Raw genomic sequence first — 15,072 nt, 5'->3', positions numbered from 1 at the left:
CATTGGGTCACCTTTCACATTATTTTTCTTGCCTTCCTCTTAAGTACTAATACGAAAGGACAAGAATTCCTGGCAGTCAAATGCTGTGCATAGTTGCCTTCTGTAAAAAATGTTGCCAACTATGAGTTACATCTTTCCAAATACTACCAAAAGAAGAAATACTATTTTTTTCTTTGGGTTCATCCGCATATGATTGATAGAGATTCCTCATGATTTCAGAATCTGGCATGTATGGAAGCTTAAGGAGGATATTGGGTGTCCTGCTCTATCATTCTGAACCTTATTCCTTTGAGACAGGACCTCTCACTAAACCTGGATAGACGCCTGGAGCCAGAAAGCCTCAATGATGCTCTTGTCTCTGCACTCCACAAAACTGGGTTTGCAGGCATGTGGGCAGTCCTGCTATTTAATATAGGTGCTGGCATCTGAACTCAGGTCCTCATACAAGGGTCTTGTAGCAAGACCCTTCACTCACTGAAATACCTCTTTTGCCCCAGATTCTAACTTTTCTAGAGTTAGTATTAGATAGATAGACAGATAGATAGATAGATGAAAGATGAAAGATAATAGATAAATGATATAAGATGATAGATAAATGATAAGTAAATAGATAAATAAAGATGCATGTGTATATATGCACATAAAAGCAAGATTATAATGTATGTAACAAGACTATGTGTGTACATAATACGAATACAATATGTATTATTATATATAGTGTGCATGCATATTCAGTCCATATGCCTTTGTAAGCATACATTTCCTGTGATAATGTGTATTATCTGCAAGTTATAAATTATTTTGCCTTCATATACTGGTCTTTGAAAACAGATTGTTATTTTGTTGTTGTTGTTGTTGTTACATATTTAGATAATAGCAATGAGCTGCTGGCATCTCAAGCATTCTCCAGAGCATGGCAATTTTATAAAACAATTGACACAATAAACCATGGTGCAGTATCTATACTTCCTGGTTAAAAAAACAAAACAAAACAGGAACTTCAACTCTTACACTTGAGGAAAAAAAAAAAAGACTCTCTGTGACAGTCTAGGGAATGTTTCTGGTGTGTATTCTGCTACTATGGTTCCCTTAGACCTTCACTCTACTGGCTTATGATGGTTAAGCACCTTGTGATCCCAAAGATAACCAATAGCTCCAAGTTTTACATTAAAATACTTTGTCTTTTAAACAATACTATTTTCTTTTGTTACTGGATTAATCTATTTTTTCTTTTTTATTATTTTTTTATTTTTTACATATACATTTATATTATTGTACATATATACAATAAACTACCTATTGCAAGAAGAACCATGACACAATCATTCATAGTGTTTTGGCTATTTGTATTTGGCAGCCATGAAGAAAACATTTTTCCTTTCTTGGTGAGTCTAAAATTCTGAATATAAATCAGTATCTATCATATCTCATCATTATCAACTTAAGGCATCTATCTAGACCTAAAAACATCTTAAACCCTAAACAACTAAGCTTGATTGTAAAACTAAACTGTCTGATCTTCAACCGCATCAGAGACTTGAGAAGAAATAAAATTAATTATCTAAGTATGCTGGGAGATTTGTAGCTTCCCAAATGAGAAGATGACAGAGACAATATGTGCCGATGCCGCTCCCGTCCAGCAGGAAAGACACCAACACCGGGAACTCTTCTTGCAGCAGTTTTTATTCAGGATCCTTGACTATCGGAGTGATCCCGGGAAAAGCTCCCACAGAACCTTTATAGTGTGCCTGTCCTATCAGAAACTGCCACGTCGTCACTCCTGGTTGGTGCATTCAGATCACACCACCTCACGCCATGCCTTGTCAGATCACACCACCTGAGGCTATTACTTGTTTGAATCACGCCACCTCACGCCATGCCTTCAAGCATGCACATAAGGGGCTTGCTCACCGCGCATGCACATAAGGATTACTCACTGAGCATGCGCAAAAAGGGGAGCACTGCGCATGCGCAAAGGTTTACTCACTGAGCATGCGCAAAAGGGGGCGCATTGCGCCGGGGAAGCAGCAGGGGGTGCTGCTATCTGTGGCTCTCCACAAATATGCTACCTGAAGTGTCACCCAAAACTGTCTATAGAGTTGGAGCATCATCTTTAGCCTTCTGGCCTAATATATCTGACAGATATATTTGTGAGGCAGGAACTATTGAGGATTTGCTTAACCTGTTTTGGCAGAGTTTGGCTGTTGACTCTGCCTGCATCCAAGCTTGCCCTTTTTAAGGCAGAATTCTGTCTGTGGTAGAAATGAGGGCATTTTTTCCCAGTGACTTGTTTTAAATGTGGCAAACAATGCTATTTTCAACTCAGCTTCATTCAGTTTGTTATTTCAGATTTACCAGAAAGAAATTTGAAAACAGTTTATTGTTTTACAGAGAGTAGCTTCTCTGTATTTAAAGTTAAAGGAAGAAAAAAAATGGGCCATGAAATTTAAGAGTAATTTCAAGAGTAATTTTAAGAGTACATTCATTACATTTAAAATAAATTAAGGTGGCTGTGGTGGCTCACACATTTAATCCCAGCACTCAGGAGGCAAGAGCAAGTGGATCTCTGAGCTCAAGACCAGCCTGGTCTACAACAACAAGTTCCAGGACAGCCAGGGCTACATAGAGAAACCCTGGCTTAAAAAACAAGCAAGAAAGAAGAAAAGAAAGAAAGGAAGGAAGGAAGGAAGGAAAGAAGGAAGGAAGGAAAGAAGAAAGAAAGAAAAAAAGAAAGAAAAGAAAAGAAAAGATGGAAAGAGGACAGTCATGTTTCCTGAGACACATTGTAGTTATTGATGAGTCTGAACAGTCAGTTTCCTTTTCCACTGACATATTCATGAAAACACACAGGCTCAACCTGGCATAGCTCAAAAAACTTAGATTTAATTCAATGAAAGACTCACACACAAAGAAAGACAAAAAAAATCCAACTCTTCAATAGCCAACTTACAAAGACTGACAATCCAACCACAAAGAGAAATGGGAACTGCTGTCACCATTTCTTGGGAAGAGCTGACGTTCAAAGTGCAGTGAGAATAATGTCCTTTCAGATGTGACCCTGGTGGGGACTACGAACAAACAAATAAAACCTGGCGATAAAACAGAGAAAAAGAGCCCATGTAGATAATTATTGCACATAGTCATAAAATATAGTGTAAACTTTAGAGGTTTTACCAAAATGGTGAGTGTGATATGTGATGAGCAAAGTATGACCTTCAGTTTTGAAGTTTCTTTAAACAAAATACAAGTAAATTTTTAAAATCTATACTGATGAGGTTATAAGTTTTTCTTTTTAAGGTCAATTACTAGGAATAAAAAACAAATGATATTTTCTAACTGCTCTGATATATAATAAAAAAATAGTTTATAAAAAGTGAAAATAAAAAACTATAATGAATGCTTAAAATTTTATTGTAATCATGAATGCAAATGAATTAAATACATAGAGGCATATATGATATTTAATAATAGGTTGTTGAGACACATGAGATTATACATTCCTGTACAGATTTATACACATATGTACACACACACACACAAACACACACACACACACACACACACACACACACACACACACACACACACGGCTTTGATTTAAAAGTAGAATCATAGAAAATATTGTTTCTTGAGAAAATTCAAGTAAAAAAAGAGCAATTAAATGTCAAAAGCTACATAGGAAAAGGTAGAAACGCAAGCTCATAAACATAAAAATTCTTACTAAAATCCCCAAAACTTGATTTTAAAAGTCTTATACTGCACCACTGTGTCCCACTGGGAAGAATGTTATCATTTGATTTTTAGCATTAAGAGTTGATTTTTTACGCAAAGTCGATATACGTGGTAAGTAAGTGGTGCACTTCTGAGGTTTACATCACAGATCACAATGACAATACACACTTTGATCACAAATTGTTCAGTATGATTCTTTCTCCCACAGTAACCTGGCGCTTTAAATGACTACCCTAGGACATGGTATGTGCCTGACTGATTTATGAAATAACCTCATTTCTTCTGGAAAAAGTTTGGTAATTTTTTTCTCATATAATTCACTGCATCATGAAAGGAAGTTTTAGATAAATGTTTGTCTTCTGAGGACGTGGGATGTATAAACAGGCCGTATAAATTGTATAATCGTAAGCACACATTTTTCCAGAGACTGCCTTTGACTTGATGATAATGAAAGAGACACGGCTGCTTGGCTTTTGATTTACTTTAGTCTCTATGGTCGGTCACTTAAATAGATCTGTAACTCTTCCTTAGACATTAAATTTATCTAGAAATAGTCTCTCTTCCCATGGCTTTAAATGACTATCGATTTTTCTTATGTTTTAAAAAGCTATCAATTTAGTTCCTAAATGTGTCAGAGATGATTATGAGAATTAAATAGTTCAAGTAAAATGACCCATTTCAATTCATCTAGATCAATGGTTAATGAGCTTTTCTTTTGCTTTACAGAAAATTCAGCTGCTTCAGGGATGTTTTCAGGGCTTAAGGTGCACTGGAATAGTGTAGAGTGTTTCCATGCAGAACTCACCACAGCGTGCTCCTCCCTGGAGTAGTCATTTCATATGCTGGCAAAGGACAAGGTGACTGAAGACTGAGACCTGGCCATAAAAGTAATTTATAACTCAAAGGGTTTTTTTTTAATTTAGGCTATTTGTTATCCTATTAAAAAACAGTTCTACATTTAAGAACAAAGAATAAGATGTAACTGGCCATTTATGAATGTGATAATTATTGTCATTTAGAAATGAAACAAAATATACTGTTAATTCTACTTTAATTTCTATTCTGAATTCCGTACTATTGGTGTATTTAAATATTTATTGCTACTTCACCTGAAAAAAAAAATAAACTTTTCTTGCCTTTTTTGTTTGTTTTCCAATTAGCATTGTTTTAAGTTATGTACTTTTCTATTCCCCTGGCCCAGATAAGATATGCATATCATCTGCTGAAAGCAGCAAATACGGAGGTTGAAAACAATTTTCTGACACCACCACAAAGTTGAAAGCAACCAATTATGCATTTGTTGATAAACAATGATGCTTGTTATCTGGGTCACTTGGAGCTAGTGACTTAGTTCTTTGTAAAAACTCTGCTACCGGTTTCTGTAAAGTCTCTCACTCCTTCCCCATGCGAGGCTGCTTTCTCTGCTGTTCAATAACGATGGAGCAAAGCTCTTTCTGAGGGACGGATGTACCCGATCATAGAGCAGACACACAGACACAGACAGGGACAGGTTCACAGGACAGCTTTCAGGAGGGCACAGGTTCAGACTCATGCAGCATTCAGAGGATGAAGACACAATGACAGTGAACCAGAGGATTCAAATCTGCACTCACTCCTGGTTAAGTGACTCCAAGGGGGAAGTGCTTTGACTTCCTTCCTTAATGCAACACTGATGTATTACCAGTAACTTGGAGTTAATCGCTAATGTGTTCATTTATGCATTGATGTTTTTACTTTTTGTAATTTCTTACATGTATGCCACGTGATCGTATTCTCCACCAATTATACCTTCTCAGCCTCTTTCCCACTCCTGATGGGTCAGTCCTTTCATCTTCTTAGCTAGACTCCCACATCAGAACTCTTTAGAGTTTCTACAGTATCGTATCTGTCTTGGTTTTTTTTTTTTCTCTCTGGAGTGAAACCCAGAAAAATTCTCAGGCTAGCATATTATCTCCAGTGTTGTAAACTGTGCAATGACTGGTCTGGTTCTCAATATGACTACATATAGAATTAACCAAATCCCAAGCTGCCAGGTATGTCTGTGGAGGATTTCTTTTTCCTAACTAAATTATTTGACATGAGAAGACCTCTTTTTATCCAGATCCTTTGATGTCCAGAGATACGCATTTAACCTGAGCTATATCTTCTGCTGGCAGCCTGCTATCCGTTATTCTTCACCCCTGGTCTCTCTAGCGTGTTCCTTTCATCACTGGCTGTCACCTGTGATGCTTTCATTTCTGTAAAGTTCAGCACACACAACTTTCTCACTTAGCTTCCTGTTGCCAGAACATATGTCCCTTTGGGTGGAACACATGAAGGTTGGTGCAGATGTGGCTGCTTTGCCTGAGTTGCACTTTCCGACACTCTGCTTCTGTGGATGTTCTTTAGAAACAAGCATGTCTGTCAGGGTGTTTTTTTTACTCTGGTGAAAGCAATTCTCAAAAGCAAAGCTTGTACTGAGCAATGGATTGAAGAGGAGCTTTCTGATTGAGTTTAATATCACAAGTCTGATGAACTGTTTGCTTTCACTTATAGGAAGTAGATGAAAAGAATATAAAACAGGTCTTATATGGTCCAGAGTCCCAGAAGGAGATGGGTTGGTGTTGACAATAACAGAAGGATGTCATGAGGGGAGTTTAACAATAGATGTTTGAAACAAAAGACAGACAAGAAGCTGCAGTGGTACTCGCTGCCAATTGAATAGAAAAGCCCAACCCTTCTTTTCAAGCCCAAGCCCCCCACCCCACCCCAAATGCAAAATGAGCTGTAGAAAGTAGAGTTCACGTCAACCACAGGAGGGGGATGATAGTGGTTGCATGGAGACAGGATTCTTTTTTTATTATTATTATTATTAATTTATTCTTGTTACATCTCAATGGTTATCCCCTCCCTTGTATCCTCCCATTCTTCCCTCCCTCCCATTTTCCCCTACTCCCCTCCCCTATGACTGTTCCTGAGGGGGATTACCTCCCCCTCTATATGTTCATAGGGTATCAAGGAAGACAGGATTCTTGACAGGGCCTTTACAGAAGGAATAGGAGCTTGGTTCCCCATGAACTGTGTGGGAAAATGTTCCCATGGTGCCAGAAAAGAGCCAGCTAAAGAGAGAGAAAAGAAAAGCAGATGATCACTGTTACAATGAAATCAGGCAAACTTGGCCTAAAGCCCACGGCTGTGAAATCATAACCCTAAAGTGAACCTGCTATTGCTATTGTGCTAAATGGGTATTCCATCAAACCCTTTCTACATATTAGTATCTATGACCATAGCCCTGAGGTACTCTTGACCAGAGTCAAGGAAGCACCAGTCCGTGCAGGCACATGCATATGAAGAAAGGTCTGAAAAGAGACTGCATGCTCATCCCTGAATGGGACCAACTTTATCAATTCTTCAGTTGCCATTCAGGCTCAGGGACCATCTGGGAAGAAGAGGCAGGAAGGATAGAAGAGCTGGTGGAGAGGATTGGAATGCTGACTTCCGGATGTAGCACCACTATTGCCCTTGTGAACTCACACTAGTTGCAGGTAGCCACACAAGACCTACACAAGGTCAAGCCAGTCGAATCCCTACACAGATGGGGTAGATGATTTCCAGCCTCCACCTCTTACTGAGGCTTCATTGGCAGTTGACAGCTACTGGGGGAAAGCATATCATTATTATTTGAGGGAGTAGCCGCTGGCAGGTTTTCTGTGTTTCAGCGGATGGCCACACACCTACGCACATATGGGCAGCACTGATTAGGCTTGGTAGTATGAATAGAATTCTTGAAAAGATGCCATGTCTGCAAAGAATGATTGGGTCATTAAAACTGCAGTGATGTGCAGTGATGTGAAGGTGGATTGCCTTATCTTGGGCTACTTTTAGCCTGCTAAGTAGCCATTATTTTCCTACCTCTATGCAAAAGCCATCATCCTGTGAGTAGTAGATAAAAACCTTTGGGAAACTATTAATCAAGTAGACTGGTAGCTTCTATCAACCCCAAAGCTAAAAACATTATGAGATAGCCTTTTAGGCCTAGAGAAAATCTTATCCCATATTGTCACGACCTGTCTGGTGTACCTGCCAAGGTGTTTGAACCTTACCTTGGTTTGTGACTCTTTGTTCTGTAAAACTGAAATTGCTTCCACATTGAAACATGAAAATTTGAAGTAAACCAAATCTTTGTTCCTGGATGGTGGTCACTGAAAATGGCTCCAGAATAAAACGTCTCTACTTTTCTTTAAGATGAAAGCTGTAACTCTTATTTCTAAATAATGTTGAGGGAGAGGTGTGAGAGGGCATGAGCAGAGCTGAGGGGTGAATGGGCTGTGTATATGATAATACTTCATTGTATACATGTATGACATTCTCAAAGAAGAAATCTTTAAGTTGAAAAAATAAAATGAAATCATTTTAACTCTACTTTATTACTTGAAAACTGACATGTTTCTAAGGAATTAAGCCAAGAGTCTAGGCTGATTAAAAAGTCCTATTCCTTTAAAGTGCCATGGCTTTGGTGTTTTAATTATTAGAAATGAAGAAAATATTCTTTAAATGCCTTTTATGCACATGACATAGCATCTTAACTCATGTGAAAGATGGTCCTGGAGCTCACGAGGAGACACAGCCACTGATGGAGACATTGCTCCTACAGCCCTGGACATGCAATCATCTAGGGGAAACTCCCCAAAGGTACAGTTGAAAATACTTTTACCACTCATGAGTTTATTTCACTACATCATTAGTATGCATTCATATTATTTTCTAACTTTCATCTAAATTAATAATCCCTTCAACTTTTATGGTTTGACTTACAGAAATCACATTAAATTAACATGAACAAGCTGTAATCTTACTCACAATATGAAAAGATTTATACAGTTGCTTTTAATATGTTTTGCTCTTCCCCTACTGTGAGTTTTTTAATTTTTAATTTTTTTCAGAATTTCTTATATTTATATAGTAAATGTCAGTCTTTTCCCAGCCAGTTACCTTCTCCCATGTAGCTGTGCCCTCTGCCGAAATCTTCTTTCCACTTCCTACCTTCATGTCCATTCTGTGCACATGCTCAGTGGCTCAGAGTGGGAGGCTAGCTTGAGCATGTGTGGGACAGTATTTACTAGAACAATTGTCAGGGTTAAATCAGGAAGCAACCTTAGCTGTCAATAGTCATTTGGGGGACATAGAATCTCATAAGCCCCTCCCCCCACCCTGATGAAGAGTTGACAGGCTAACTGTTTTTTATTATATTTTTAATTAATTTATTCATATTACATCTTGATTGTTAGCTCTTCCCCTGTTTCCTCCCATTCCTTCTTCCCTCCCACTTCCCCCCTTCTCCCCTCCTCTATGTCTGTGATTGAGGGAGACCTCCTCCTCCTATATATGCTCTTAGACTATCGAGTCTCTTCTTGGCAACTTACTATCCTTCCTCTGAGTGCCGCCAGGCCTCCCCATCTAGGGGACATGGTCAGAAAAGGGGCACCAGAGTTCATGTGAGAGTCAGATCTCACTCTCCACTCAACGGTGCAGAATATCATGTTCGTCGGCTAGGTCTTGGTAGGTGTTCGAACTTTACTGCCTATATTCTCCTTGCTGGTGCCTTAGTTTGAGGAGGACCCCAGGATCCAGATCTGCTTGTCATAATGTTCTTCTTGTAGGTTTCCAGGACGACAGGGCTAACTGTTGTTGACAGGATTAATTGTGCAGCTAACCACAGCTACTGTGAGTTTATAGGGCAGGAGCCACATCATAACCTGAAGATCTGTTTGTTTGTTTGTTTGTTTCTTCTTTCTTTACATCTACTTTCTTTCTATACATCTTTATTCTCTGCTTCATAAATGTCTTCCACTTCCTCTTCCATGGCTTTCTAGGGCCTAGCTGTCTTATTCAAAACTTATTCAGTACCAGTACCTAGTGGGTACTTAAAACACTTTCACCGAGGAAATGAATGAGTACATGAATAAATGAATTTGGAGGCAAATTTACATGATGATTAAAAACAAACGTTTTGAAAATCCTAAATAAGAAACACAGTGCTAGAGGCGGTATAGTGCCAACTTGGAATTATATTAGAGGTTAGTAAAGCTGACATGGTGCTCATCCAAAAGCAGACTGAAAGAAGAGGTTAGAAGACTCCAAGATGACCCCACACAGCTACAGCCACCTGATTCTGATGTATGTGCCAAAAGAGAAACAGGAGGAAAACCATCCTAACAAAGGGTACTTGGAAAATAGGATAACGGCTTGTTGAATGGCTGAGAGCAGAGGCCTACCTTGTATGCTGTCTGAAAGTAAATGGATGACAGACCTTAGTGTAAGACGTGTAACTTCAAAGCTGATAGAGGATTCCATAGGAGAAACACTTGAAGATAAATGCAAAGGCAAAAACTTTCTGAAAAGCACTCCAAAAGGGTCAGGAAGTAATAAGAACAGCCTGTGTGACTACTAAATTAAAAAGCTTCTGTACCACAGAAAACATAAAGGTAAAGAAACAGCCTGTAGAATGAAATACCTGCATCTAATATCCAGAATATACAAAGAATTGGAATGCTGAAAACCAAGCACCTTTACATGCCATCCAGCCAGTAAATGAATAAACGAACGAGGCCGACAGTTCTCAACAGAAGATCCGCAAATGGTCCATTGGTGGAGGTGGAGTGTTCAACCTCCTCAGCCATCACGAAAGTGGAAATCAAACCTGCATTGAATTCCAGCTCAAAATGGATATCGTCAAGGAAACAACGCACCCTGCTCCCCCAACCCTGAACACACACAGAAAAGCTGGCGAGGCCTGGAGGCATGGCTCATGCCTGAGGTTAAGAGTGGACACTGCCCTTGCAGAGGATCTCTGATACCAGTATCCATGACATCACACACAGGCGACTCAAACCACCTGTAACCCCATCTCCAGGGGATCTGACACCCCTTTACTGGCTTCTGCAGCATTACACTCACATGCACATTCCCACCTCCACGCAGATACACGTAATTAGAAAAAATAAAAATAAATCTTTAAAAAACACATTAAATGCTGATAAGCATGCACTGCTTTCTGGGATGTAACTTCCTAGTGTGAAAATCAATGTGTAACTCCCTATAAAAATTAAGTGTGAGCACAAACAATACAGCTTTAGCAGTCCTGGGCACCTACCTACCTGAAGAAGTCCAGCAGACTAAGAGACCTACACTAATGATTCCCAGTGCTGTGGATTTAGTGTTGGTACACCTTACTTGACAAGTGGATGAAGAAGCTGAGGATAATACACAAGGGAATATTAATCATGCATGAAAAGTAAAACCATGTCATTTGCAAAGAAACATACTGAGCTGAGGATATCTGTGCTAAAGGGAATCAGTCGGATTCAGAGAGACAAGTATTTCCTATTTTCCATTTATATGGAAGCTAGAATAAAATGGGACATGAAAGTGGCAGGGAGGCTGCTTGGAAAAAGCTTAGTGACCAGGGGGAGAAAAGAGAGTGGACAAGAAAAGGCAATGAGCACTACATATGATCAAAGATCGGTATATTGATTTATAAAAGTGCTACAATAAAACATTGTGCGCAAGTGGTATATAATATCACAAAGCGTACCACACTGTACCCCCATACAAAGATACTGTACTACACTGCACACACACACACGCACACCACACCTCACATACACCACACATACAGATGTCACACTTCATACACAAGCACACACCACACCTCATACTCACATCCTACATCACATATCCATATATTTCCACGCACCAAAGCACCACACACATGACACATCACATTCAAACACACATACACACACACACACACACACACACACACACACACACACACAAACACACACACACTCCACCCTAAGTACTTTAGATTCAGAAAGATTCTAAAATCTGATCCAAATCTTTGTTCTTTTATTAATACCTATGTGAATTCATAAAATTTCATATTTTTCACTTGCTCAGTAAGAAGAAGATAGTAATCACACCTGTGTCGTGAGTTGTGGTAATGTGTGTGTGAAGTACCTAACATGTGCTCAGCACACATAAAATAGTCAATAAATTGCACTTATCTCTGCATTCATGGGTGCTGAAATTATTGTCTTCCAGACCTCTTACAGACTTGATGAGACCCAATTAAGAGAATTTATTGTAACATCTAAAATTTCATGAGTTTATTATACTCATGACACCATCAGGACTGAGCCATCCATTAAATTTTTATTAAGCTTTGAAAGAGTTTCATCATACCTATGGTCTGTATCATCCAGAAAGGGTGATGTATAAACACCACCTTCAATCTTTCATTACAAATAAGGAATGTTGACTATAGAAAAATATATATAATTTATCCCTTCCTTAACCTAGCAGATAAGGACCACTTTTCTGATAAACTGCACAAAGTGAGGGCTTCCTAAAACCCTCCATTGCAAAATGGTTCCCAGTGCTTTTTGGAAACTTCTTATTAACCTTTGGAGAAGAAATCTCCGGGACCCTGATAACACTGCCAGTCAGAGAGAAATGAAAAATGCCTTTCTCTGATGCAGTGATAAGGAAGATCCAGTGTGGGACACTGAGTTCTGGAGAGAAGAGTTCACTGTGGCCTGACAGTGTCATCCTCAGGCTTGCAACAACATCAGTACCGCCATTGCATCCATCCCTGAACCTGGCTCATGCACTGCAGACAGGCATATCAGTAAATACTATAGCCCCTAAATTACCAGGGAGGAGGGGAAATTTTTTAAATATTCTGCAGTTTATTTCAAATTTCAAAAATCAATAAACAAATTCATGTCAGTGCCACTTAAGCAGATGGTGATAGTTGTCAGGGTTAGCACCAGGTAGAGAAAGCCTGATAGATCATATTTTCTATTATGAGGGTAAAGAAGGGGCAAGAGTGGGAAACTAGGAGGGAGAGCAAAGCAGACAGAAAGCCTAAGTTGGTGGGGATAAATAACACCAGGATGCTTGCCAAGGTCATGGAAAACCTATTTTGTAAATGTTCCTAAAAATACGTATATAAAAACATATACTTTCATTGTAATCACGTCAAATTGGGGGCATAATGTTATCCCAACAACCATAAACTCTCAAACAGCAAGGTCAGAGCCACACGTGGGATATGTCTTCTGAAGTTGTTTTTCCGTGGGGTTCAATAGACATCCCCCAGAATACAGGCTGATGCCGCTGCTCTTTATTGCCTGCCAGGATTTTAGGTTGAGAACTTTATTGCTCATAACACCAAGCACTCGGTTACAGGACTTGAAGAAATCGAGCTTATACTGGTGTGAGAGCCTCCTCCCTGACAGATAGCTTTCATGTGCTAAATTAGAAGGTACTGTGCAAGCTGCTGGACAATAAAAGTGATCAGCAGTCCCACCCTGATGTAACCACAGTGAACTACAGTAACAACAGGCCCAGTGCTGCAGCAGTGACACTGCTATCTTGGGGATAACAAACTGCAGTATAATTGGACCTACAGCCTTCTGAGTAGGAGGTAACTCATGCCCCGGTATTTTGTGGCCGTGGCTGCTTTCCTAAGTCCTGAAGAAGAGCACACCAGTTAACTTTTCAGCAGGAAAGAGGTAAAGGGTCACTAGGTTCTATCCATCCCTCTTATTTATTTATTTGTTTATTTATTCGTTTATTTTATTCTTCTCTCACATCCTACACCCCACCGCAGTTTCCCTCCCTCCTCTCCTCCCAGTACACACCCACTTTCCCTCTCCCCTACATCCACTCCTCTTCCTTTTCTCTCCAGAAAAGGGCAGGGTACCAACCAGATACGGCATATCAAGTTGCAGTAAGAGTAGGCACCTCTCCTCATATTAAGACTGGATGAGTCAATCCAGAAAGAGAGAAAGAGTCCCAAAAGCAGGCAAAAGAGTCAGAGACACTCAAATGATGACTACATGGAGTGACAGCTCAGGTGAGGCAGCCATGATCTGTCCTACCTTAGCATCAGTTGACCTAAGATACTAAGTGATGAAAGATTTGAGTTGATTTTTTTCACAAACTGGGAAATGGAGGCAACGTTTGACCTAAGTAGTCTTGACAGTGAGGTGTCATACTATTTTAGTAGCATTTACTATTTCTTCCTCAATCTGAGTAACCAGAAATCATCATCTCACTGAGGGAAAAAGAATAGCCCTTTGTGGTAACTTCCTAAGGAGTTGCTGAAGATCCCTGGAGTGGGACGTTGAGGACCTCTCTCAACCTTACTTTCCTTCTAGAAGAGAGCATAGACTTAAATGCTTGATGAGGTCCCTCCCAGCACGAGTCACCATTAGGATGTGGACACACATGACCACTAGATGTGGAAGGTAACTCAGAAGAACAAATGCTCTAATCCATTCAGAACACACTAGGAATGTCTTTCCAAAGACAGGTTGTGGTACATAGTAGAAATTTTGATTAAGAATATTAGTTTCTTTGAAGCTAAAAGTACAGCAATAGTGTGGTATCCCACAAAGATCACAATGTAGTTGAATATTTTTCTATAAAAAAACTTTTTTATAAATGTTGTGTTTTATGCAACTTGTGATAATAAATCTCTATTTTAGAACACACACACACACAAAAAAAAGAATCAGAGAAACCCCCAATTCCCACTGTTAGGAGTCCCAAAACAACAGCAAGCTATACAACTGGAATATACAGAGGGCCTAGGTCAGACCCATACAGTTCAGTCTCTGTGAGCCCCTATAAGCCCTGCTTAGTTGATTCTGCTGGTTTTCTTGTGACGTCCTTGACACTCCTGGTCCCTACAATCCTTCCTCCCCCTCTTCCACAGGGTCCCCTGAACTCCCCTAATGTTTGACTATTGGGTCTCTGCACTTGCTTTCATAAGCTGCTGGATGAAGTTTCTGAAGATGATTATACTGTGCTCCCGTCTACAAGTATAGCAGAGTATCATTAGAAATCATTTTACTGACTGCTTTGCCTAGTTTATCTTCATTACAACAAATAAGAGACATTTATGTTACACTCAGAAGTTCCCTTGTGCCCTTTTCCAGACAATGCCCATCCCCCTTAGAGATGATTATTTTCTTCCTGTTGACATTGATTAATTGTGTTTGTTTTGAAGGTGATACAAAGAGGATCTTATGCTATTAGCAATGTGTGACACTTTGTCCCCAGTTTCTTTTTCTCTCAACATCTTGCTTTGCAGGTTCATACAGTACTAATGCTCAGGAGTCTCTAAAGAAACAAAACCAGTGTGATGAGTGTGTGTGTGTGTGTGTGTGTGTGTGTGTGTGTGTGTGTGTGTGTGTGTGTGTTCCAAGTGTTGGCACCTTCCAGCACTGTGAAAAGATAACAAGTTACAGATCGTTTCCTGGTCAGGTCAGGGTTGATGTTTCTGCT

This window comes from Acomys minous (assembly GCF_964271855.1).
Source record: "Acomys minous genome assembly, chromosome: 4".
Classification (NCBI taxonomy): domain Eukaryota; kingdom Metazoa; phylum Chordata; class Mammalia; order Rodentia; family Muridae; genus Acomys; species Acomys minous.
Note: the sequence above shows the minus strand (reverse complement) of the source record.